Source organism: Toxorhynchites rutilus, chromosome 1 (genome assembly GCF_029784135.1).
Source record: "Toxorhynchites rutilus septentrionalis strain SRP chromosome 1, ASM2978413v1, whole genome shotgun sequence".
NCBI lineage: Eukaryota > Metazoa > Arthropoda > Insecta > Diptera > Culicidae > Toxorhynchites > Toxorhynchites rutilus.
The window spans coordinates 176887613-176913161 of record NC_073744.1 but is presented as its reverse complement, the minus strand read 5'-3'; the positions used below and the strand labels follow the sequence as shown (position 1 = coordinate 176913161).

The 25549-nt window shown below is 33.5% G+C and overlaps 1 protein-coding gene across 7 annotated transcripts in view; it reads left to right on the top strand.

Annotated features, from left to right (window-relative positions):
• LOC129762815 (uncharacterized) overlaps window positions 1-25549 on the top strand; it is a 469094-nt gene that overhangs the window by 300843 nt on the left and 142702 nt on the right. The window lies entirely within an intron of this gene.

Below are 25549 nucleotides of genomic sequence, written 5' to 3'. Positions count from 1 at the left end.
TTTCTTAGAAGAAATTAAAAAAGAATAAAAATTGGAATGTTAATCAAAATTACAAAATTGGCAGCTCATATAAAATTTATGGAAAATATTTTCTTATAATGAAAAAAAAAAACAATTGAAAATGAAAATTTTTAAAATAAAACTTAAAATTGCAAATTGAAATAAAAAAGTTGAAATATGAAAATAAATTCCAAATAATAAATTAAAATAAGTACAAAAATTACGATTGCTGATTGGAATTTAAATAAAAATTTTAAAAAATCATTGGATTTAAAAATAGAAATTTTAAAAATTTAATTTGAAAAAAAAATATAATGTTGAATAATTGAGTTAAAAAATTATTTAAATATTCAATATTCGGATAAAACTATTGAAAAATGAAGAAGTTTAGAATTTGCAAATTTTGGAAGTTTCGAAATTGTTTTCAAAAGCGAAAATATTTTTCGAAACCTGTAAAACTAATAATTTTTTTCTAAATTTCAATTAAAATTGAAACATATTAAGTTAACTAATTTGATTTAATAATCAGAAATATTGAAAAAATTAAACACATGTATTAAAATATTAAAAAAAAATAGAATTTGAAAATTTAAAACAAAACTAAAAAAAACTTCATGATTTAATTATGTTAAAAACAGGTTTCACAATTTAAAAAAATAGTTCGTTTTAAAAAAATAAAGAAGAACTCATCCAAAACATTCCAGGATTCTGAGATGACGATTTAAAAAATCAAATGAAATTAAAAGTTTGAGAATTATAAAAAGTAATAAATTAGAAAGTTATTTGAAAAATTTAAACTAAACTAAGATTTGAAAATAAAAAAAAATCTAGGAATTAAAAGTTACAAAATTAAATAAATGCAAAAATTAGAGAGAGAATAAGAATGTTGAAAAATTGAGAACTCAAATTCTGAAATTTCGGATTAAAATATTGCAAAATTAATAAGTTAAACCTTTAAAAAACTTTGAAATTTTAAAAGTTCAAAAACTTTAGAAAATCAGAAATATTGAAAATAAAAATTTAAATGGCAAAAAATCTAAATATTGAAGAATATCCGAAACGAAACTACAAAAGTTTTGCTAGATAACATTGTCAGAAAGAATTTTGAAGAAATCAATGTCAACTTTCTATTATTTTAAATAAATAAATTAAATTAAAATTGGATTTATGCTCAAGAATTTCAAAAAACAAAAGAAAATATAAGATAAATGATTATAAAAATATGAACCAAAAATTGAAAAAAGCTATAGCGAACAAAAATAAGGGTTTTGAAAACCTAAAACACACAAAAAATGGAAAACTTCAAAGTTGAAAAACATAAATTTTGTTTCGGAAATTGAATTAAAAATTTACTTCAAAAATAAAAAAAACTTTTAATTTCTAGAATTCAAGATGAAAAAATTAAAAATAAATCCAAATATAAAACGGCTACTACTAAAATTTTAAAGAAAATAAAAATGTTGAAAAATTGAAATAATTTCAAAACTAAATTGAAATTGAAAAATCGAAAATCAGATAAAATTGATTTCAAAAACAAAAAAAATGCGAGAATATGGAAATTGAGATTCTGAGAATCTGAGAATTCCAATCTGAGAGTCTGAATCCGAGCATTTGAGTCAGCGAATCTGAATCTGAGAATCTCAACCTAAAAATTCAAATCTGAGAATCTGAATCAGAGAATCAGATTCTGAGGATCGGAATCTGAGAATCTAGATCTGAGAATCTTAGAGTATGATTCTGAGAATCAGAGAATCTGAATTTAAGAATGGGATTCTGAGAATCTGAGAATCTGCGAATTGAGAAACTGCGATTCTAAGAATCTACGAATCTAAGAATCTGAAAATCTGAGAATCAGCGAATCTGGAAATCTGAGAATCTGAGAATCGGTGAATATAAGATTCTGCGAATTTGAGAATCTGTGATTCTTCGAATCCGCAAATCTGAGAATCTGCGAACCTCTGAATCGGTAAAGAATCTAAGAATCTGCGAATCTGAGAATATACGAAGTTGAGAATCGGAATCTGAGAATTTGAATCGGAGAATGTTCTAAGTATCTGCGAATGTGAGAATTTGAGAATCGCCAAATCTGAGGATATAAGAATCTGTGAATTTGAAAATCTGAGAATATGAGAATCTGCAAATTTATGAATCTGAGAATTTGAGAGTTTGAGAATATATGAAACGGAGAATTTGAGAATCTGATATTCTGCGAATCTAAGACTCTGAAAACCTGCGAATCTAAGACTCTGAGAATCTGCGAATCTGAGAATGTAAATAGGAGAACCTGAATCTCAGCATTCAAATCTATGAATCTAAATCTGAGAATCCGAATCATAGGATTAAAATCTAAGAAACCGAATTTGAGAATCTGTATCCAAAAATCTGAATCGAAGAATTTCAATATGAATCTGAGTATTCGAATCTGCGATTTGAAATCTGGAATTCTGAATATGAGATTCTGAATCTGATAATTTGAATCTAAGAATCGGAATCTGGGAATCTGAAAATTTTAATATCTAGGAATCTGCGAAACTGAAAATCAGATAATCTGAGAATCTGAGAATTTGAACCTGAGAATTTGTATATGAGAACCTGAATCTGAGAAACTGAAAATCTGATTATCTGGTCCTGAGGATTTGTATGTGAGAACCTGAATCTGAGAATCTGAATCTAAGAATCTGAGAATCTGAGAGTTTTAATATTCGAATCAGTGAATTTAAATTCGAGAATCTGAACCTGAACCTATTCTAAATCTAATCCAAATCTGAGAATCTCAATCTGAAAACCGGATACTAATAAATCTGAGAATCTGAGTCTGAGAATTGAAATCCAAGAATCCGAACCTGAGAATCTGTATCTAAAAATCTGAATGTGAAGATTGAAATCTAGGAAATTTGAATCTAAGTCTGAGAATCTGATTCTGAGTATTTGAATCTATGAATCTAAATCAGAGAATCTGAATCAAAGAATTGGAACCTGGGAATTCGAGAACCTGGGAATGTGGGAATCCGAGAACCTGGGAATCCAGGAATCTGAAAATTTTAAAATCTGGGAAGCTGCGAATTCAGGAATCTGAGAGTCTGAGAATCTGAACCTGAGCATTTAAATCAGTGAATCTAAATCCGAGAATTTGAGCCTAAAAATCTGAAGAATCTGAGAAACTTATTCTGAACATCGGAAACTGAGGAATCTGAGGAATCTGAGAACAGAAATCTAAGAATCTGAATAGAAAATCGGAATCTGAGGATTTGAATCTCAGAATCTGATTCTGAGAATTTTAGAATCAGAGAATCTAACGATAAGAGAATCTGGGAATTAGAGAATCTGAAACTGAGAATCTGAATTTGAAAGTCTTAATCTGATGATCTGAATCTGAGAACCATATCTGAGAATCTGAATCTGAAATTGCGTTTTGCGTTTAGCGTCTTGCGTCTTGCTTCTGGGCTCTTGCGTCTTGCCTCTTGTATCTTGCGTCTCACGTCTTACATCTTACGTTTTGCGTCTTGCGACAAGAGAATCCGGGAATTAGAGAATATGAAACTGAAAATCTAATAATCTGAATCTGAGAATCTATATCTGAGAATCTGAATCTGAAATTGCGTTTTGCATCTTGAATCTTGCGTCCTGCGTCTTTCGTTCTGCGTCTTACGTATTGCGTTTTTTGTCTTGAGTATTGAGTTTTGGATCCGAATGTGAGTCTGAATATTCCAATTCGATCGAATACTGAATCGACAACTTTAAACTAATGGAACTCGAATAAGTAAGTAGGTGACAACTAACAACTATTTGTAAACAAAAATTAAAGATTTATGAAAAAGAACGAGAAAGAGTTATTAGAACAACAAGTGTAAAACGAATATTGAGACAAATTAGGGAAAAAAACAAAATGAACAGAGATGAAAACGAGAACCCACATAATATAGATGAAAACGGTTTGTACAAAACAGAAAACAGAAAAACAGGATTGAGGATAACTATTGGCGAAACAGAAAAGAAATGAAAATCAAAAGCGAATAAAATTTGGAAATCTCCTTTTGTTTCCAAAACAGAGGAGAGTTTTGGGTACAAAAAAAACATTTCCTGATGAAAACCTCATTCAATGGCGACCGGCGAATCTCGTCAATTTTTACGCAACAACCCGTGTGCAATCACAGCGCACAGAATGCGCCTGTGACAATCATAATGAAATTACCATAAAAAGCCCAAACAATGATCCTTGTTGTCGCTATAAGGCCCCCCGTGTCATCCAGTCACTCACTCACAATGGATCTCTCGCAGCGCTCGCAATAGTCCGTTTTATATCTCTTATTATTTCGCCGTTTTCCGTACTCTTTATCGTTTATTTTTGTGAGTGTTGTGTCTGGCGGGCACATATATTCAAATTGAATTGCCATTATATTTTTTTTCGTGAACCGTGATTTTGCGATTAAATGTGCAAACTAAACGCACAGCCAAACAGCTTGTGCGCTCTCTGGAACTTTCGGCATTTTTTTTTCCGTTTTTTTTATCCATCGTTCATTGTCCCGTCAGAGGTCGCCACTTTCGATGCGCGCGCGCTCTCGAAAATCTGTCACAATCGAAAACAAAGCAAACTCTTCCGACGCGGAATTTAGCCACGCACATAAATTATGTGCGCGCGCGCGAAAATTTACCGTTTTAAACGCGTCGTCGTCGATACATCGGCGGCGAGGTGTAAATTATAGATGTCGCAGTCGTCGCCGTCGCAATCGGTACGTCAAAAATTTGAAATCAAGAGAGCTAAGCTAAGAGGTGCTAATTGCCCACGCATCTCAATTTATTTTATACTTTTTTATGATGATTTATGTTGGGTTGTTGTTGTTATTGCTATTGCTTCAGCTGTCAGTGACCGAGAGAAACAGAAAAAAGGGGGTTTGGAGGGTGGAAGAACAAATTGAAACACTTCGTGTAAATTTGATTTTGCTTCTATGCGCCTATTCTCAGCCTTGCTTCGAGCGAAGCTGGCGTTTTGAAATGTGTTCTCCAATCGAAACCCGAGGGGTAAACAGAAGAGAACCAATGGAAATGAATAAACAGTCGGAATTATGAAATTGGAAATCGTTTAAATCATAAATTCACAACCGATCGCGGATTATGAAAAGTCGACTTGAACACGCGGCGATCGGAACCCACTCATTCGAGGCATTTTGGGCCCGAGGGAACCCCCCGAACAAAGCCCCATGGGACTCATTCCTGTGAGCTAGAAGAGCCCAGCCAGTTTGACGCGGATTCGGCTCGACATAATAAAACCATTTCGTTTTATTATGAAATCGCGGCGCTCTCTTTTTCGGGTCGGTCGGTCGGTTGGTCTGTCTAATCCACTTGAATAGCGCGTCGTGCGCACACACTAACATTTGGTCCCATCGAAAATGTCAAATCACCTATTTTGGACTTTGGTTGGTTTGAAAATTACATAATTACGCACCCCCTCTTGCGGGTAACGGAGCTACGGCATGCCTCGAAAGAAAGGGCAAAGCAGTTTCCATTGGTGCCAATTTTTTTGCATGTTTTTTTAAAATTTTATTCATTTTTTAATACTATTCTTCAAGAAGGCGCGGCGCCATAAATCTGAAGTAGAAAGGGGGAAAGGGGCCATAAAAGAGAGACCCCCTTAAATCACACTCACTCACTACCGGCGGAGCTGGTTGAAAGCGAAACGACGGGAAATGGAAATTATCTCTGCCCCGAAAGGTTGTAAAAATGTAACACAATTGGGCGAAAGTGACGCGCGCGATGACAAAGGTGCAAAAAGTGACAGTAACCGTATCGTAAACAATGGGTGTTGTTCCGCCATGATTATAGTCGACTAAGTGCGACATACAAGTAGTGTTGAGTAACGCCACGGCAGTGGAACTTCATACAAATCACTCGTCGAAAAGTGTCTCCTTTTTCACCGCTTGTTTACATCGACGAATATATTTTTTTCCACTATGTTTCGTTGGAGAGTGTATGTATACTGACAGATTTCTACTACGAGGTGTTTAATGAAGGATGAAAGGTGGGAATGTTTATGTTTATATATGATTTATCGTACGATTTAATTGAATGCATAAAATATGTCAACAAAACTGGAGTTAAGCACCTTTTTGAATTTGAACAAATATTGATAAGAGATTCCCAGCAATTCTTTATGTTTCTTGCGTGATTTGGTTACAGTATAAGTTGTTTGAAACGAAGGTTTAGTGTAATGATTTTATTTTGAGGATTATATTCACAAACATACAGGTATAATTAATATAAATTGCATGTATATGATGCGCCTGCCAGCCCATACATGCAAACGTGGAAACGATATGCATATTTTTTTACGAACGGATTTAAACGATTTGCATACCAATCAAATTGGAAATTTTCTAAGATTTTTTTTGTTTGATATGCTATACATTACAATCTCATAGTCTGTATATGGTTTAAATTGATGAAAATTTGAAGCATTCCCTTTTTTCCATACATTTGTTCTGTCCATTTGTGTACTTTCCCGAACAGAGCTGTCAATAACGGGTATCTTATGCAGCCGCTAGAACAGAAACAATGAAGGGGGATAGCGGGAAGAGAAAATTTGCGAAGTAAACTTCACCCTAGCATAGCAAGTAAGCTGTCGCTAGCGTATAAGTATTGCATCTCCTCTGAGGAAAATTCTCAGAATCTTTCTGTGCCCGAAACAACAAAGGTCGCTTATTCTGCTCGTTTTGTGTTTAAAGTTTCCCCTCGAGCTGTGAACGCTAGCGAATATTTCACTTGAAGTGCATCTGGCATTGCAATTAACACAACCATCCGAGTCATGGCAAAGAAGGCGAAAAAAGAGAAGAGTGCAAATGATTATAGGTCGCTTCTAAACATGTTTGGTGTTTGGTTTTTTGTGTGTTGCATGTTTTCGTTGCGCGAAACATAGAAACTTAGAAAAACTTTGTTGACGGTTTTGAACGAGAATCGAGAAACGGTCATTCTCGCGATATTTCATTTTTAGCACTGTAACTGTGTGCATCTGTTGGACGCGTGTTTGATGCTTGTTGAATGACGATGCACTTCTTTTTGTTTCGAATTATAGACACTTAAAACTAAGACAGTTCATTCGTCTTTGATGGCGATGCACGGAAGATGCCTCTCGTTAATATTCAGTGCAATGCGTACATTGGTATAAAGAAACAAATTGCGACATATGACATATTAGTGTATTGTTCTCGCAAAGGCAAAAAATGATCGTTGCTTCTCGAAATGATTCTACAAAACTACGCAAGCCATTAAACCTTCTCAGGGTCCCGGAACTTTTTACTAAAGAGTTATTTATTAAATTTCGACGTATTCGCAAATAATATTCGAAATGATAAACCATCAAATTTCAAAAGAAAAAAGATTGCGTAGTCCTACGTTCTAAGCGGTCGTGTCTCGGATACAACCCTTCGAATTTTTTTACGATTTAATGCTTGCTGGGCAGGCCCGAAGGCAGTTTTAAATTGTTAAAATATGAATGAAATTTTTTACTTCATGTTATTGATTACTTGAAACATGTAGTACTGAATATTAATTAACCATTTCTATATAAATTTTGCGATATTTCCACTAAAGCACAATAAACAATCAGAAATGACGTATCCGATTGTAACTCTTTCGTATCATATGTAAGAGCTTCAATTGCCCTAAAATCATATTTCAGATAGCCGTACGAGATCCCATCGGAGTAATTTTATAACCGTCGCCACCACTCGTATCAAACATTTATATCCCTAAAAGTCAATTGATTAATTCCTATTTGTACAAACATAAATGTTTATAAAAGTTCTATATACATACAAAAATGGTGATTCCCCGGGCCGAACATTTTACTTTAATATTTTCCGCCATTTTTTTATAGCAGTGATGAACGTATATTCGTATGACAACAGACTTATTATGTTATTAGGTATTGCCTAATAATTGTACAGTAAGTAACCTCTAATTCGACATTAAGTTAATTGGACGGACCTGTAATGGGACACAAATAATTGGACATATTCATCTCTAATTGGATATTTTGTAAACATCGAGTTTGATACCCAAAGTATGGCCCCAGATTGAAAGTAGCCACCAGATGTAGACATTGTACCACTATCATCGTGAATGTCCAATTACAGACCAATCAACTCTAATGCGACACTGAGTAGTGACTCGGTATGTCGAGGATTAGAGGTAACTTACTGTATATGCTATTTGGGTGCATCATATACCACCCAAAATATCAGATATTCGATGCTCTATATACGATAGTTATACGATTCAATGTTTGCTGGGTTGGCATACTTGGCAGCTTGGTTTGTCAAGTTCATAATCTCATGTTTACAGTTTTGAGTTGAGTGCAATTGAATGACGAAGTTGAACTAATTTATTTTTGTCGCTATGTTTATCAGAACGCAAAAGATCGGCAAACAGATAATCTTCCGTTCTTAAAAGTTAAAAATAAAAAAAAGCATCGTGAAAGTTAAACACTTTTCTTGAAAACGGAAATATTCGGACTTAAAAATAATTTTTAACGTAATATTCCAAACAAAATCTATAATAATTATTATAATCATCAAGAACGTTTTCCGCCATTAGTTTTTTGGTTGTCTGTAGTAAATCGTATATACGCATGACAATAGTCGCACTAGATGCATGTATAAGTCGTATATTCATCCATCCAAACATCGTGAATACTGTTGCAAGTGGAAAATAAATGTGTGTTCATTGCTTATGATGCGAACATAAACAACAATATAATACAGTAATTTAAATTTTATACGACATGCCGAGGCACCACTCAGTGTCGCTTTGGAGGCGATTTTGGCTTGTAATTGAACATTGACGAAGTGAGTTGTATAGTGTCTACGTCTGGTGGCAACTTCAATGTGGCGCCATAATTTGGGCCCCAAACTAGATGTTTACAAAAATGTCCAATTAAGCATTACAGGTCTAGCCAATAATCCAAACGTCGCATTAAATGCAACTTACTGTATATAAACAATATTTATTCCCTGCTGTTTTGAGGCATCTCGCACAAATTGACGATACCATTCAGTTGTCAGTGCAAGTCGGTGCAATTTTTAGAGTGTAAAAAAAGTTCACTGTTTACATAAAAGCAATCTCGAATCGGCCCCACTTTTTTGCTTGAAGTTACTATCCCCTGGTAACGCATTCCCTGCCGCCGTGGACCGCCGCGATCACTAAATTTGCATCTGTGAAATCTATGTGTTTCTACGAACCATTAACCTCAAAACATGTTTCTGTCAATCATCGGGAACGATCCTGGCGAAGTGATTGAGCGCACAGCTTAAATGAATTGTAAACATCGTTGTGCCGCTGTCAGATTAGTGTGCCCGACGCACCCTCTTGCGGCGAAACGAGGCGAAAACAATCAATCAGATAATCATCGTGCCACCGCCAAAATTGACCACCGAGCCGAAGAAAGGGCTATCGAATAACGGGCTGTCACGCCTTCTTTCGAAGGGAGGCCCATCGATCGATCGATTCCGGGCACGTTTCGCTACCATTCATAAACAAACCCCCTTCGGAATGGGGGCCTTCCTATTGGAACGTGACAACCGACGCTTGCAATAACAATAGGCCGCCGATGAAGTGAGCGATTCAACCCGAGCCTCGGTGAAATGGCCCATTAGGGGAAAATGCATGCTGCATGTCAAATTGACGCGGTTTGGAAACCTGGCGATCGTGGGTATCCCCAACATACAACGCAAATTTGTCTCAGAAGCCATCACAGATCTATTTAACCAAGCAGACCACGCAGCGACTAAATTACCCAACTGTCATTTTTCATTCCCAAAACTACTTAACCGGCGACGTTTGGAAACCAATCAATCACACACACTTTTCCGCCGTTTCTTTTCCCACAACTCAGCAGCGGCTTAATCGCTTACGCCCGAAATGACGAAATTAAACGCATGAATGAACCCCGCGCGATCGATCGATTGATTGAATGATCGACCAAAAAAAAAAAATTAAGAAAACTCCAACGGTAGAAAAAGTGTAAACAACAGTCATCGCCGCCACCGACGCCGCGTCTTTAAAGGTTTAGGTTTAGAAGGAAGTCGTGGTGTTCGATTTTGAGAGTTCCAATAAATCCGTTTTAATGGTTTGCCACCATCACCACCACCTTATGTCAGTTGTGTTGTGGGAGATTGGTTTCGTAATCGATCGAGAAAAAGGGTTGTTTTTAATGGGTTTTATGTTTTCCCCCCTTTTTTTTTTTTCATAATTTTATCATTCAAAATTATGGGTTTATGCGCGCCTGCCAAAAATAATCTTTATCGTTTTATGACGATGGCGGTGGCGGTGGTTGTGATTTTATTTAGTGCCGTTTCGGGGAAGAGTCGACGGGAAAGAATGTTAATCCGCTGCATTAATGATAGATTCATAGATCGGGATAATTTGGGTGGTTTTCTCGTAGAGAAACTGCCTTACCGATGCCGATCTTCTTCTGAATCCAATTTTAAATCGTGGAACCTGAACCTATTGTGATTAGGTGAGGTGGTGTGTGTAAGACGGACAGCGGCCGATTCAAGTTAAATGTCAGAAACGTTCCAAACATAACTGTTTTGTTGATGAGAAATTGTGAATTATTCAAATAATCGTACTGGTGGGGTAAGATGGACAGGGAAAAGTCAGTGATCAAAAGAGATATCAACTCGCTCTTTTTTTCTCTCTCCAGTATGTATACATTTCAGCTGCTGGACAGATATAATAATAAAAAAGTTAAAGTCTACACTTCTGAATGACCTTCCCATCTTACACCCTATCAGATGCCCGTTTATTCGCACTACAAATTATGATCAATTTTTCGCTAAACCAGATTCTCAGTTTTATATGCTAAGATTACGATTCATAAATTCAGATCCTCAGATTAAGATTCTCAGATACAGATTCAGATTCTCAGTTTTTCAGATTCTTCGATTTTCAGATTCTTAGATTTTCATAAAGGGTGTGTCACATCAAATTGCATCACGGGAAAAACGCTGTAGAAATTCGCCCAGTAGACCGATCTTTTTGAAAATTTTAGACAGTAAAATAAAAACTATTAAACAACTTTTGGCATTTTCTTTTTATTCATACTTCGAGCCCAAGCCCGTATGCTCGCACCTTCCTCTTTACCCCGTCCATAAGGTTCTGTACAACGTCAGGTTGTAGTTTTTTTTTTGAACAGAAATCCATTTTCTCTTGAAGTCCGCCTCCGATTTGACAACTTTTGGGTTCTTCCGGAGGGCCTGCTTCATAATCGCCCAATATTTCTCTATTGGGCGAAGCTCCGGTGCATTGGGCGGGTTCATTTCCTTTGGCACGAAGGTGACCCCGTTGGCTTCGTACCACTCCAACACGTCCTTTGAATAGTGGCACGAAGCGAGATCCGGCCAGAAGATGGTCGGGCCCTCGTGCTGCTTCAATAGAGGTAGTAAGCGCTTCTGTAGGCTCTCCTTAAGGTAAACCTGCCCGTTTACCGTGCCGGTCATCACGAAGGGGGAGCTCCGCTTTCCGCAAGAGCAGATCGCTTGCCACACCATGTACTTTTTGGCAAACTTGGATACTTTCTGCTTGCGAATCTCCTCCGGAACGCTGAATTTGTCCTTTGCGGAGAAGAACAACAGGCCCGGCAGCTGACGAAAGTCCGCTTTGACGTAGGTTTCGTCGTCCATTACCAGGCAATGCGGATTCGTCAGCATTTCGGTGTATAGCTTCCGGGCTCGCGTCTTCCCCACCATGTTTGGCCTTTTGTCGCGGTTAGGAGCCTTCTGAACCTTGTATGTACCCAGGCCCTCCCGCTGTTTGGTCCGCTGGACGAATGAACTTGACAAATTCAGCTTATTGGCGACATCCCGGACCGAACGTCTCGGATCACGTCTAAACTTCATAACTACGCGCTTGTGATCTTTTTCACTGACGGAGCATCCATTTCTGCCGTTCTTCACCTTCCGGTCGATGGTTAGGTTCTCGAAGTATCGTTTTAGTACTCTGCTGACCGTGGATTGGACGATTCCCAGCATCTTACCGATGTCCCGATGTGACAACTCCGGATTCTCGAAATGAGTGCACAGGATTAATTCACGACGCTCTTTTTCGTTCGACGACATTTTTCCAAATTTACGAAAAATTGACAGTGATGCTTCACGTTTGGCTTGGCCAACGTGATCTATACACTCTTATCTGATTATAAGCGAAAGCTGAAGATATAATTCCTAAAAATTAAATTTCTACAGCGTTTTTTCCGTGATGCAATTTGATGTGACACACCCTTTACTCTCATATATTCAGAATCAAACATTCGCTGATTGTTATTTTCTCGGAATTAAACTAGCAGATTATCAGATTTTGGATTCGGGTTCTCAGATTCAGATCCCCAGATCAGATTCTCAAACTCAGACACTCAGATTCAGATTCTTTGATTTAGATTCTCTGATTCGGATTCTCTGATTCAGATTCTCTGATCTAGATTAAGGTTCTCAGCTTCAGATTCTCAGATTTAAGTTCTTAGATTCTCAGATTCGGATTATTAAATTCATATTCTTAGATTCAAGGTATCAGATTCAGATTCTCTGATTAAGATTCTCAGATTGAGTTTCTCAGAATCTGATTCTAAGATTCCCGGATTCAGATTTAGATTCTCAAATTTAGATTCTTAGATATTCATATATTCAGAATCTAAAAATTGCAGATTGACATTTTCTCGGAACTAGATTCAGGTTCATAGATTTAGATCCCCAGATCAGACTCTCAGTCTCAGATTCAGATTCAGATTCTCTGATCCAGAGTCCGATTCTCGGATTCAGATTCTCAGATTTAAATTCTCAGATTCTCAGATTCGGATTATTAAATTCGTATTCTTAGATTCAAGTTATCAGATTCAAATTCTATGGTCCAGATTCATAGATTCAGGTTCTCAGATTGTCTGATTAAGATTGTTAAATTCATATTCTTAGATTCAGATTCTCAGATTCAGATTCCTAAATTCTTAGTTTTTCAGATTCTCATTTATTTATTTCAAATCTAAACTTCGTAGATTGCCAGTTAATCAGAATTAGATTATCAGATTTTAGATCCTGGTTCTCAGATTCAGATTCTTAGATTCATATTCTCAGATTCATCAGAAGCTTAGATTTAGATTTTCAGATTTTCAAATTCTCAGACCCTCAGATTCTCAGACTCTTAAATTCTTAGATTCTCAGACGAGAGTTCCCAAATTCTCAGATTTAAATATTCTCAGATTCAGATTTTCAGATTCAGATTCTCAAATTAAGATTATTTGGTTCAGATTTTCCAATTCAGATTCTCAGATTTTATACAGATTTGTAAATTCAGATTCATCGAATCAGATCCAGATTCTTAGATTCTCATATATTCAGAATCTAAAATTCGCAGATTGTAATTTTCTCGGAATTAGATTATCATATTCTCATATTCAGATTCTAGAATTCAGATTCTAGAATTCAGACTATCTAATTCAGATACTACAGATACGTATACTGATTCTCAGATTTAGATTCATTGATTCAGATGCTTAGATTCAGATTTTCAAGTTCTTAGACCCTCAGATTCTTAGATTCTCAGATTTAAAGATTATCAGATTCAGATTTTCAGATTCAGATTCTCAAATTAAGATTATTTAGTTCAGATTTTCTAATTCAGTTTTTCAGATCTTATTCAGATTTGTAAATTCAGATTGATCGAATCAGATCCTCAGATTATGATTCTCGGATTCAGATTCTCAGATTAAGATTTTTTGGTTCAGATTTTCCAATTCAGATTCTCAGATTTTATTCAGATTTGTAAATTCAGATTCATCGAATCAGATCCAGATTCTTAGATTCTCAGACGAGAGTTCCCAAATTCTCAGATTTAAATATTCTCAGATTCAGATTTTCAGATTCAGATTCTCAAATTAAGATTATTTGGTTCAGATTTTCCAATTCAGATTCTCAGATTTTATTCAGATTTGTAAATTCAGATTCATCGAATCAGATCCAGATTCTTAGATTCTCATATATTTAGAATCTAAAATTCGCAGATTGTAATTTTCTCGGAATTAGATTATCATATTCTCATATTCATATTCTAGAATTCAGATTCTAGAATTCAGACTATCTAATTCAGATTCTCGTATACTGATTCTCAGATTTAGATTCATTGATTCAGATGCTTAGATTCAGATTTTCAAGTTCTTAGACTCTCAGATTCTTAGATTCTCAGACGAGAGTTCCCAAATTCTCAGATTTAAAGATTCTCAGATTCAGATTTTCAGATTCAGATTTTCAGATTCAGATTCTCAAATTAAGATTATTCAGTTCAGATTTTCTAATTCAGTTTTTCAGATCTTATTCAGATTTGTAAATTCAGATTGATCGAATCAGATCCTCAGATTATGATTCTCGGATTCAGATTCTCAGATTAAAACCCACAATCGCAGATTCATATTTTCAGATTCAGAATCTCGAAAATTCAGGTTCTTAGATTCAGATTCTCGGCTTCAAATTCACGGATTTAAATTCATTTTCTCAGATTCACATTTAAATTCACATTCTCAGATTTAGATTCTTAGATTTAAGTTCTCACATTCAGATTGAAGATATGAATCTTGTCAGATTCAGATTCAACAATTAGGATTTTGTGATTCAGATTTAGATTCTCAAATTCTTGGATTCTAAATTTTGAGTTTCTCAGATTTTCAGACGTTTAGACTCCTAGACTCCTAGACTCCTAGACTCGTAGACTCCTAGATTTTCATATGTTGTAGAGGTTCAGATTCACAGATTTTATATCCTCAGGTTTAGATTCTCAGATTCAGATTCTCAGATTCAGATTCTCAGATTCAAATGTTCAAATTCAGATTCTCAGACACAGATCTAGATTCCCAGATGATCAGATTTTCAGATTCCATTCAAATTCACAAAAATATCTAAAATTTCTAAAAATAAAATAAATAAGTTAGAAAATATTAGAATTTCGAAGTATAAAAATAAATAATCGAAAAATTTAAAACTTAAAATCCGAAAAACAAACTAAAAAATAAAAAACAAAAAAAATCAGAATTGAAAAATTTGGGAATTAAAAAAAAATATTATTTTAAATTCGAAGAACTGAACGTTGAATACAATACATAGAAATACATACTAAGAAACTATGAAAATGACAAATAGAAAATAAGAATAATAACAAAGAATAAGTAGAGAAATAAAAAATTGAGAAATTTTAAACATATTTCGGAATATTAAAATTAGAACTTGAAAAGTTGTAAAAAACGTGAAAAACTGGAAAATAAAAAAAAAAGATTTTAAAATTGTAAAAAGAAAAAAAACTAGAAAATATAAAATTTGAAAATTTACAGCAATTTAGATGCTTTAATAAGGAAATTTAAAACTGAATTTAGAAATAAGAAAAAGGGTAAATAATTTTTTAAATCTTTCAATTTCTTAATTTCCTAATTTGAAAAATGAACATTAAAAAATAAAATAAAAAAAATAAAAATTTAAAAATAGAGGAATAAGAAAAAAATCGACTTTAAACTATTAATAAAGAGTAAAATGTTGAAAATTTTAAATCCAAAGAACTGAAAATCAAATAAAATGCAAAAACTCAAAGTTATAAAATTGAAAGTTGAAAAACTATGAAAATGAGAAATGAAGAAAAAAAACATTAGGAAATTTAAAATATATTTCGAGGAAAATTTAGAAAAAAGAATGAAAATTTGAAATAAAATGAATAGTTGTGTTTACATTTTTCAAGTTTATTGGAAGAAAGTTAATTTAAAAATATAGGAAATTGAAAACTGAAAAATTAAAAATTAATTTAAACGAAAAATTTGAAATGTTTTAAATATTGAGAAATTCTAAATAAGCTAAAAATAACAAACTTTGGTGATTCAAGAACCAAAAAAAAATCGAACGTTTGAAAAATTATAACAATTTAAAACGCTGTAGTTAGAAGATTGAAAACTGAAAAGTATCCCTGAAAAACAAAAATAAAAAAATATTTCCCTTGTTTTTTAATTTTTGTTTTTCAGAATTATTTTTTTTCAGTTTTTAATTTTCTAATTACTGCGTTTTATATATTTCTAGATCTATACAGTCATAGATTTAAAGATTTATAAATTTATAAATTTATAAATTTCTAAATTTATAGATTTATAAATTTATAGATTTATAGATTTATAGATCTATAGATTTATACATTTATAGATTTATAAATTTGGAGATTTAGAGATTTATAGATTTATTTGTTTATCGATCTATTGATTCAACGATTCATCGATGTACAGCTTCATCGATTTATCGATTTGTAATTTGCCGATATATTGATTTGTAATTTACCGATATATCGATTTATCGATTTATTGATTAATCGATTTGTCGATATATTGATACAACGATTCATCGATTTATCGATTTATCGATTAATCAATTCATCGATTTATCGATTCGTCGATCTACGAATTTATTGATTTATCGAATGAAGCCGGCTAATTTGATTGGATTTTGCTTAAATTTCGCATTTTTATTGCTTTCCGAAGAGTTTTAGACACTTTTTTTTTGGATTCACTCTCGGGAGTCATAATTCGGAATTAGGGTAATTGAGAGAATTGTCTGTTTCACCAATACGACGCACGGGTCTTGAAAAAGTGTAACTTTGAATCCTCTCAATTTAAATACAATAATTTCAATAGACATTGCCAAAAAATACCAGCGGATGCGGATGCCTATTTTTGGATAAAACTTCAAAAATTGACATTGTAGATTTTTTTTATTGAATATAGAAAAAAATAATTTGATTTGGCTCACACCTCGCATATTTATTCTTTTTAGAAAAAGTATTGAGTACGTATTCTGAACTAAAGTGGTCTTCAAAATTGTTTTTGCCGATTTTCCGAATACATGATTTTTATAAAAAAAAAAAACTGGTAGAATCTGCGAACTTGGTCTCATCCAAAATAAGTTCTTCGAGTTTTCTCTCGAAATTGTTTTTTCTCATACATTTGCCATCGATCGACTTTTCACATATGCACATTAGGGTGCCAATGAATGTATGAATGAATGAAAAAAATCGACCCTAAAATTTCAAAAAGTTACCTTATACAAAATGCTCACCACCACCTTGAAAAAACACCCTATGCGAAATAGCAGCTCAATCGGACTTAAGGGAGAGTGGCGCAAAGCGGTCAAAGTTTAAGTTTTTTGAAATTCGAAAAATCACCCAAGGCCCCTAGATAACTGTAAATCTTGACGAATAATGCAATTTTAAGACATTTCGGTGATTTTTCGTTTTTCAAAAAAACTTAAATTTTAACGTTTGTGACACCAGTACATGAAGTCTGAATGAGCTAATATTTTGCATAGGGTATATTATCGTGCAAAAGAACACTTCGTAGCAAGCTTCGAATGAAAAATCAAGATAACTATTTTTATTGGCACCCGAAAGCATACTTTTCGTTTCGTATTCCGAAAATAAAACTGAGTCCCAGAGTGCCGATTTTTGACAAAAAATTTTGTTTTTCGAGATGACACTAGATCTCGACGTTTCATGCCATTTTAAGATATTTGGTATCAAAAAAATTTTTTTTTTAAAACCCCGATTTCCTTTACTCCTCCCCCCTTGGATGATTTTTCGATTTTCAAAAACCTCAAACTTTGACCGCTTTGAGCCACTCTCCCTTAAGTCCGATTGAGCTGATATTTTGCATAGGGTTTTCGTTGTGGTGAACATTTTTTATGGGGTAACTTTTTGAAGTTCGAGATGACCATTTTCATTGGCACCCTAATGCACATATGTGCAAGCGATTTTTTTCGAGTTATCTTCAACATTCTCCAATTTATCTATCTACGTATGTAAAAACCTTCCTATGATATACTCTATGCTACTGGTAAGAGGTCGTAAATCTGTCCAGCGATTCAATAGTAACGTAGGTTATTCATTGATACCCCTCTATCAACATTCTCGTTCTTCTGAGGTCCGTCAATCGTTATTTGCATCAGAGATCAACACTTCAAGTCATCACAAACAAATACGAAAGAAACTCTTCTCACGCAAATGCCGACACGCACCGCTAATTATCAGCCGAGATCAATGGCTGAGAATTCACTGTGCTACTTTGAGACTGTAGGCACCACCAAGTTCTGTTCATCACTATTGGTAGGTAGGTATTGAAATTCGTGACTACCCTGGGTATCGTCTGTCTCGTCCCCATGTCCAGTAGTCCGGTGGTGTGAAGTTTAAAAACAAACGATCATATTCTCCGGCCCTGCTTGGTTGCGCTAGTAAGATCTCAGATGGCGCAACTCTGAGCTAATGAGATGGATTGTCTATCCCTATATGCGCTGCTACGTACCGATTACGGTCGTAATTATAGGGCTTTGGCGGGGAGCGGTCGGGTAATGAGAATGATTGACGAGTCGTTCGTTGCATTTACATCGGATGAGAATAGCGATTGCGATTGCGTGGTGATTAAAAACGTTTTTTTCTCCTTCAAGCGATCTGCATATTTTATTCGGAAAAAAATTAAAACAACGCTACTCTTGCTGGGAAAGGTCAGTCAACGTTGATCCCTCTTTAACATCGGTCAAAAGAAATCATGAATCCACTTACATGATCCACACTCGTCAAACATGGGTCGGTCCCATGGTTCGGCCCCAAAACATCTTAAGGCGATCTTCGCCGTTGAGAGTGACTTACGTGAAAATGTGTTACTGATATCCGTCGCTCCGAAAATGGCAATTAAATCGAAAACCCGGAGAGCACACTGTCAGTCAGTCAGTCAACCCATGAAGCATGAGGGCAGTCATGGTGACCCATTTTTTCGCCGCGTTCCGCTGTCGAAATAAGTGGTTGTCTTCCTGTACCAGAACATGACGAAGCCGAAAAAACACAACACCACCACAAATTGCATCCAATCATCAGTCGTCGTCGGTGCAGGCAGAAGACAGAAGGCAGGAGACCTTCATGGTGGAAAACTTTCGATTACCACCGTAACGACCTAATTGCAGGGTAGCGCAGCTCTGTCGACGATGACACGATCCAGGCCAGGGGAGAGATCTTGTGTAATGAAAGCGAAAGTGACCAGCCCTTTTTCCGCGCACGAAATGGGTTTTTACGCTCGCCCACTGATGGTCCAGTTATAAAAATTCTGTGGGTGTCTTTCAAATATTCGGACTAAGCTCTCAGACACCCCAGCTGCCAAATTTTTACTCTCTGTGCACGATCTGCGGGCATTTCAACCCTTGTTGATTCAGTCATCCGAATTCCCTCTCTTTATTGCCGCTTTCCCCCAGACGGACGGAAGGCGTGGAGAACCCATTCGGAAGCGATTATTCATACAATAGGCCTTCTTCGATCCCCATGGCAACCGGCGTATGCATTCTGACAGCGTCATCGTCATCATTATTATCCCAGTGGTAATGAGCAGAAGTGAGAACGAGTTCAACGACCTGTCGCTCGCTTGATGACGAACGGAGTCTGGAAAGGGAGGTTGAGCGGATAATATAGCACCACGCAATGCCAATGCAGGTGTGAGGCTTTTGACTGCAATTGCGCTGTTGCATCCCCCCTGGACAACATCATCGACATCGACTTCAGGGCGCATGAACCGTCGTTGAAACGGATATACCCCTAGGCATTCCCGGAATGGGGAAAAATACTCTTCTCCGGTCGCGCGCTTATGAAAAGGGATTGCGGCGTCAAGCCGTTGTCAATTTTAACCGTGGTCCAGTGGTTGCTTTCAATATAATGGCTTTGTTGTAACAAAAAAAAACGAGACTCGAATATGGGTCTCATCATGCCCTGGGAGTGCGCGCGTGTGTTTGTTTGCGGTCTCAAAAGGCCTCTCACAGTGTTCTGTTCTGTTGTTCAAGTACACGCTCAATTAGCGATGATAAATGGTAGAATAAACACATCATAATAAACCATAAATATTTATCGGTTTGTTTCAAATTTTTCGCAGCCTGCCATCATTGTGTGCGGGGAAATGTCCAAGGACACGTGGTGTTGGCAATGAGAGGGGGTTCCGCATAGAGAATGGCGTGAAAATTATGCCCAGCGGACTCCTGTTCCGCCGCAGACAGTGGAACTAATTGCAGTAATCATACCCCGAACACACACACGCTCGGTTGCTCTGTCTCTTTCCGTCTTTCGCTTTGGGGTGTCTGTGGCTGCCTTTTGTGGATCACTCTTGGTTGGAACACGCGCAATTATTTGTACCACATAGGTGCGAAATATGAAATAAGTTTACTCCCAAAACAATATATTTCGGTTATTTAAGTTCACATTTAAGCACACACTCATACCAAATCCACGCTCCTAAATCTTGAATTGTAAATCGTAAATCATAATCGTAAATCGCAAAATGCGAATTCAAAAATTGAGAAAAAATATGGAGTAAAAAAAATTTTAAAAAATTGGAAAATAAAAAAATAACCGAAAAATTTGAGAAATGAAATCGTAAATCGTAAATCGAAAAATAAAAAAAAACAGTTCTGAATATACCATGAAAAACTAAAAAACCTTAAACGAACAAAACTAATACTAAAAATTCTTAACAAACTAATTAAATTAAAAAGAACGAAAGAATATTCTTTTTATATGAGAAAATTAAAAACTGAAACAATTCAAAATTAAAACGAAAACTTTGGAAAAATTTTCAACAAATTCAAAATTAGAACACGAAAAAATGAGAACAGAATAATTGAAATCATAAATCGCAAATTGAAAAATATAAAACATAAATTTCAGAATAATAAATTCGGACCCAATCATCCAAATTTAAAAATATATTGTTTTTTTTTTTGAAAAGGTAATGAATAAACATTGGATATATATGAAATTAATTAGCGGCTCCGCAAAGCTTATGCGATTGAGCCTTACAAATAAATGAACTGGATAAAAAAAAATATATATGAAATTTTTAAATGAAAATAGTGGATATATTTTCATATAAAAAAAAATGCAAACTTAAAAAAAACAATTTTCAAAAAAGTTATAAATTTAAATAATAGACAAACTTGAAAATATAATATAATTAAAAAAATTAAAAGGAAAAAATTAAAATAAATTAATACAAAGTAAAATTTAAAAATGAAACAAAATCATTAAAAATTGACAACTGGCAAATTTAAAAAAAGGCGAAATTGAACATACAAACTAATAAAAAATGAAGGTATTAAATTTTTTGAAAAGTTTATAAATTTGAACATTTGAAACTTCAAAAAAAAATTGACAAATTTCAAAATTCTAAAAATGAAAATTGAAAGGAAACTTAATAAAAAATCAAAATGAGAAAAAAAAGGAAAATAAAATAAAATAAAATTATAAAACATCGAAACAAACAAAAATCAATAATTCGAAGCAAAACAAAATTCAAAGAATTTTGAATTAATTAGAATTGGGAAAAAAACAAAACAACAAATTACAATAAAAAACATTTCAAATTTGAATCGAAATATTAAAGTAATTAAAAAAATGAAATCGCTGATTGAAAAAAAAACTAAAAATTTTGAAAATTTTTGAAACGCATTAGAAATTTAAAAAAGAATAATCAGAAAATAAAAGCGCGAATTTAAAAACTGAAAAATTAAAAATTCTAGAAAATTAAATGAAGAAGTTGAAATATATAAAATTAAATGACGGAAAAAGTTGAAAAATGAAATCGTAAATCGCAAATCGAAAAATTAAAAATATAAAGGTCTAAATATAAGATGAAAAACCGAAAATTCTTAAAGGAACAAAAAAATTTCATATTTTAAAAAACAACAAAAATATTCTTTTGTAATGGAAAAATTGAAAATCAGAAAATTTCAAAATTAAAACAAATTGAAATTAAATATTTCAAAAAAATTCTTAGAGTTTTGAACATTTGAACTTTGGAAAATTCAAAAACAACAGACAAATTTAAACACCAGAAAATTAAAAGAAATTAAAAACTGGAAAACAAAAAAAAAACAGAACAGAAAAATTTAAACCATAAATCGCAAATTGAAAAAAGCCTAAATTCCATAATGCATTTCAAATTCATTCATATTAAAAGAAATGATATCCAACTTGTTGAAAAGTTAATAAATAAACATTGGAAACTTAAAAAAAATGATTCAAAAGAATTTATAAAAAAAAATAAAAAATACTGAAAGGAAGAAATATAATAAATATTTTAAAAGGGAAAAAATTAAACAAAACAAACAAATGATTATCAATAACTACGAAGTAAAATAAAAAAATTAAACAAAACTATTAAAAGGACGGAAACTGCCAAATTTGAAAAAAAGCTATCCAATTTTTTGTAAACCAACCTAAAAGAATATATTCAGAAGAATTGACAAATTTTTAAATTAAAAAAAAGATGAAATGTAATAAAAAATTTTAAATTAAAAAAAAAGAATTGATACAAAGCAATATTTGAAAAAATGAAATGGAAGTATTAAAAATTGACAACTGGGAAATTTAAAATAAATTCGAAATTATTTATTCAAATGGAACAAAAATATTAGATTCGTGAAAAGTTCCTAAATTCAAGAAATTTCAAAAAAATTGACAAATCAAATTTAAAAAAAAAAAAAAAATCAAAATGAAAAGAGGACGGCGCCAGTGGTTGTATGGTTAGCGTAACAGCCTCACAATCCGATCGGCCTGGGTTCAATCCCAGCTGGCGTCGTTGGGATTTTCTGAGGCGAAAAATCTCTGGTTACGTCTTCCTTCGGAGCGGAAGTAAAAGAAGTTGGCCCGGCTCATGAGTTGTTGAGTCTGATAGGTAGGAACAGGTGGAGTCGCCTCCCTGATGTCGGTGATTGGCACTAAAGTGGCGGAAATAGGCCGACGAAAAATAAGCGAAGATAAAAAAAAAAAAAAATGAAAAGAAATATAATTCAAATTTTCAAACGAAAAAAAAAAATTGAAAATGCTACAAATTTAAGAGTCAGTGCGGAATAAAATTAAAAAATTGAACAAAATTATAGAAACCAGAAAAAAATAGAAAAATGGGAAAAATATCAAAAATCAATAATTCGAAGAAATGAAAAAAAAAATTAAAAAACTAGGAAACCAAAAAATAAGAAACTAAATTTTAAATAAAAGCATTGGAAATTAAAGCTTAGATAAAAAAAAATAAAAATAAAAAAAGGAAAATTGAAAAATTGAAGAACATCAAAGTTTGGAAAATAAAATAAAAATAAAAATAAAATTGGTAATTTTTTTTATAAGAAATAAAAATAAAAACTAGAAAATATTTTTTTAAAATTTGAAAACAAATTAAAAAATCGAAAAATCTAGAGTAAATATTAAAGATTAAAAGAAAAACTAAAAAAAAACAAAAATGAAAATAAACATTGAAAAATTGAATTAAAATATTACAGTAAAATGGCCGATTGAAAAGTATATAGTGTCTTAGAAAGAGTTATAGAGTATTGTTGTTTGAACGTGAAAAAATCTCAATGTATATTTTATTTAAAAAATAGTACTCTTTTTTTTATTTGCAAAAAAAACTTTAATTTGCAATATCTAAAATATGTATATTTTAATTTTTATTTTTATTTTTTCATAAACAATTGAAGTCATATAGAAAATGTAAAAAATGAGTACAAGATGGTAAAACTATTTTTGACGAACTTTGTGGAACATCGAATTTTTATGAAACTTCGAAACATCGAATTTTTGTATGTTAACAATCATTTTTAGCCTCAAATTATGAATCCTGATGGGATTTAAAATAAAAAAAGCTCATTATCAATGTCCTTCTAAATGCAGCCATTCTCGAGATATATGAAAAAAATATTCTAATTCATTACATAATTATGAAATACATAATTATGGTAAAACTATATGTTTATATTAAATTCTGAATTAGTCAAAATTTAAAAAAATCAAATTAAAAGACTTAAAAAGGAAAGGAAAAAATATAACAAAATGGAAATAAAATATTCAAAACACAGTAGAAACAGACTTTTAAAAAATAGAAAATCAGAAAATCAAAGAATACAAACATTGAAAAATTGAAACTGAAATATTAAAACATTCAAGAAATTGGAAAATTTGTAACCGAAAAAAATCGAATAGAAAATAGTCAAATATTGTAAAACAGTCGAAAACAATTTTTTTTTTAATATTTTCTTGTTTTGTAACTGCCATAACATGGATATTAAAAAAATTAAAAATGTTTTATGAAAAACGAGAAAATAAATTGGAAAAAATTAAAATAAATCGAAAATTAGAAATGGTTTATTTAAAAAATAAAAAATCTATGAATTATGGGTATAATAAAATCTTGTGGCTTCAATTCATACGGCACCCAATGTCCTATCTATCGGGTCATTCCCTTTGCTTTTAAACGATCGGATATGATTTGCTGAGCTACTCCAAGCGTATCTGCAAGTTCTCGTTGCGTTTGTGACGAATCTTGATCGAGTAAAACCTCCAATTCTTCATCTTCAAACATTTTTGGCGGTCCGGAACGTTCTTCGTCTTCCATGTCAAAGTTACCGTGCAAACCACGTCTGACACGTTCGCTCAGTTGGAGCATGGTCACCATAAATTTCCACCAAAATGAGATGACTTTCCGCAGCTTTTTCCTTCATATTGAAGTAATGAAGTAACACTCCCCGCAAAAAACACTCTCGTTGGTACGAAATTTGACATATTCGAAGTGGCAAAAAGCTATGTTGTTTACGCTTCAACTTTTTGACATATACTGAAAATGACGCGCAATGACAGTAGCATTCCAACGAATGTCTGCAAATTTCATTCACTGGAATAATAATCAAGTTACGCCATCTGTTGTAAAACCGAAGAAACTTACGGGTACATCTAATAGAAAAAAAAAGTTATATTTAGCGAAAAAAGATGGAAATAAATAGAAAATTTGAGGAATTGAGGAATTGATAAAATAAATATTTAAAGGATAATCGAAAAAAACTAAAAAAATATGTATAAAAAAATACACATTGAAAAATTCAAAAACTTAATCGAAGTATTAAAATAATAGAAAAAATTGAAATCGCCAATTGAAAAGCCAATTGAAAGCCATGAAAAAGTGATCTTCGAGCATGACAACGCTCGGCCTCATGTTGCCGAATTCGTGAAACTCTGCTTGGAAACACTCGAATGTGAAGACTGGAACAATGCAGGTGATTCTTTTGAGTCATGTATTGCGGGATAAACGATCGAACGATTACTAGCCTAAACATGATTGAATTATAATTCATGACAACGCTTGACCTCATGTCGCAAAAGTCGTAGGAAATATATGAAAAAAACGAAGAGAGTCTTATTACGTAATACAGTTCAAGATCTTCAAAACCTCTTGCATCTATTGCCATAAAAACAACAATAAAAATGTTCAACCAGTGCACACACAGCTACCAAATGGCTCTTCCCCCTTGGTTACGAAAATACCCGTTCAGTGTGTTGATGCGCTGTTAAGAAAACCAATAAACATATTGATTGGTTTTCATCATTTCTGCGTACGCGCCGCAACCTCCCATTTCTCTCGTGTGCCACCTGTTAATTAAATCTCGTCACCCGATTAATCGCGACACTGCCTGCCTGCCAG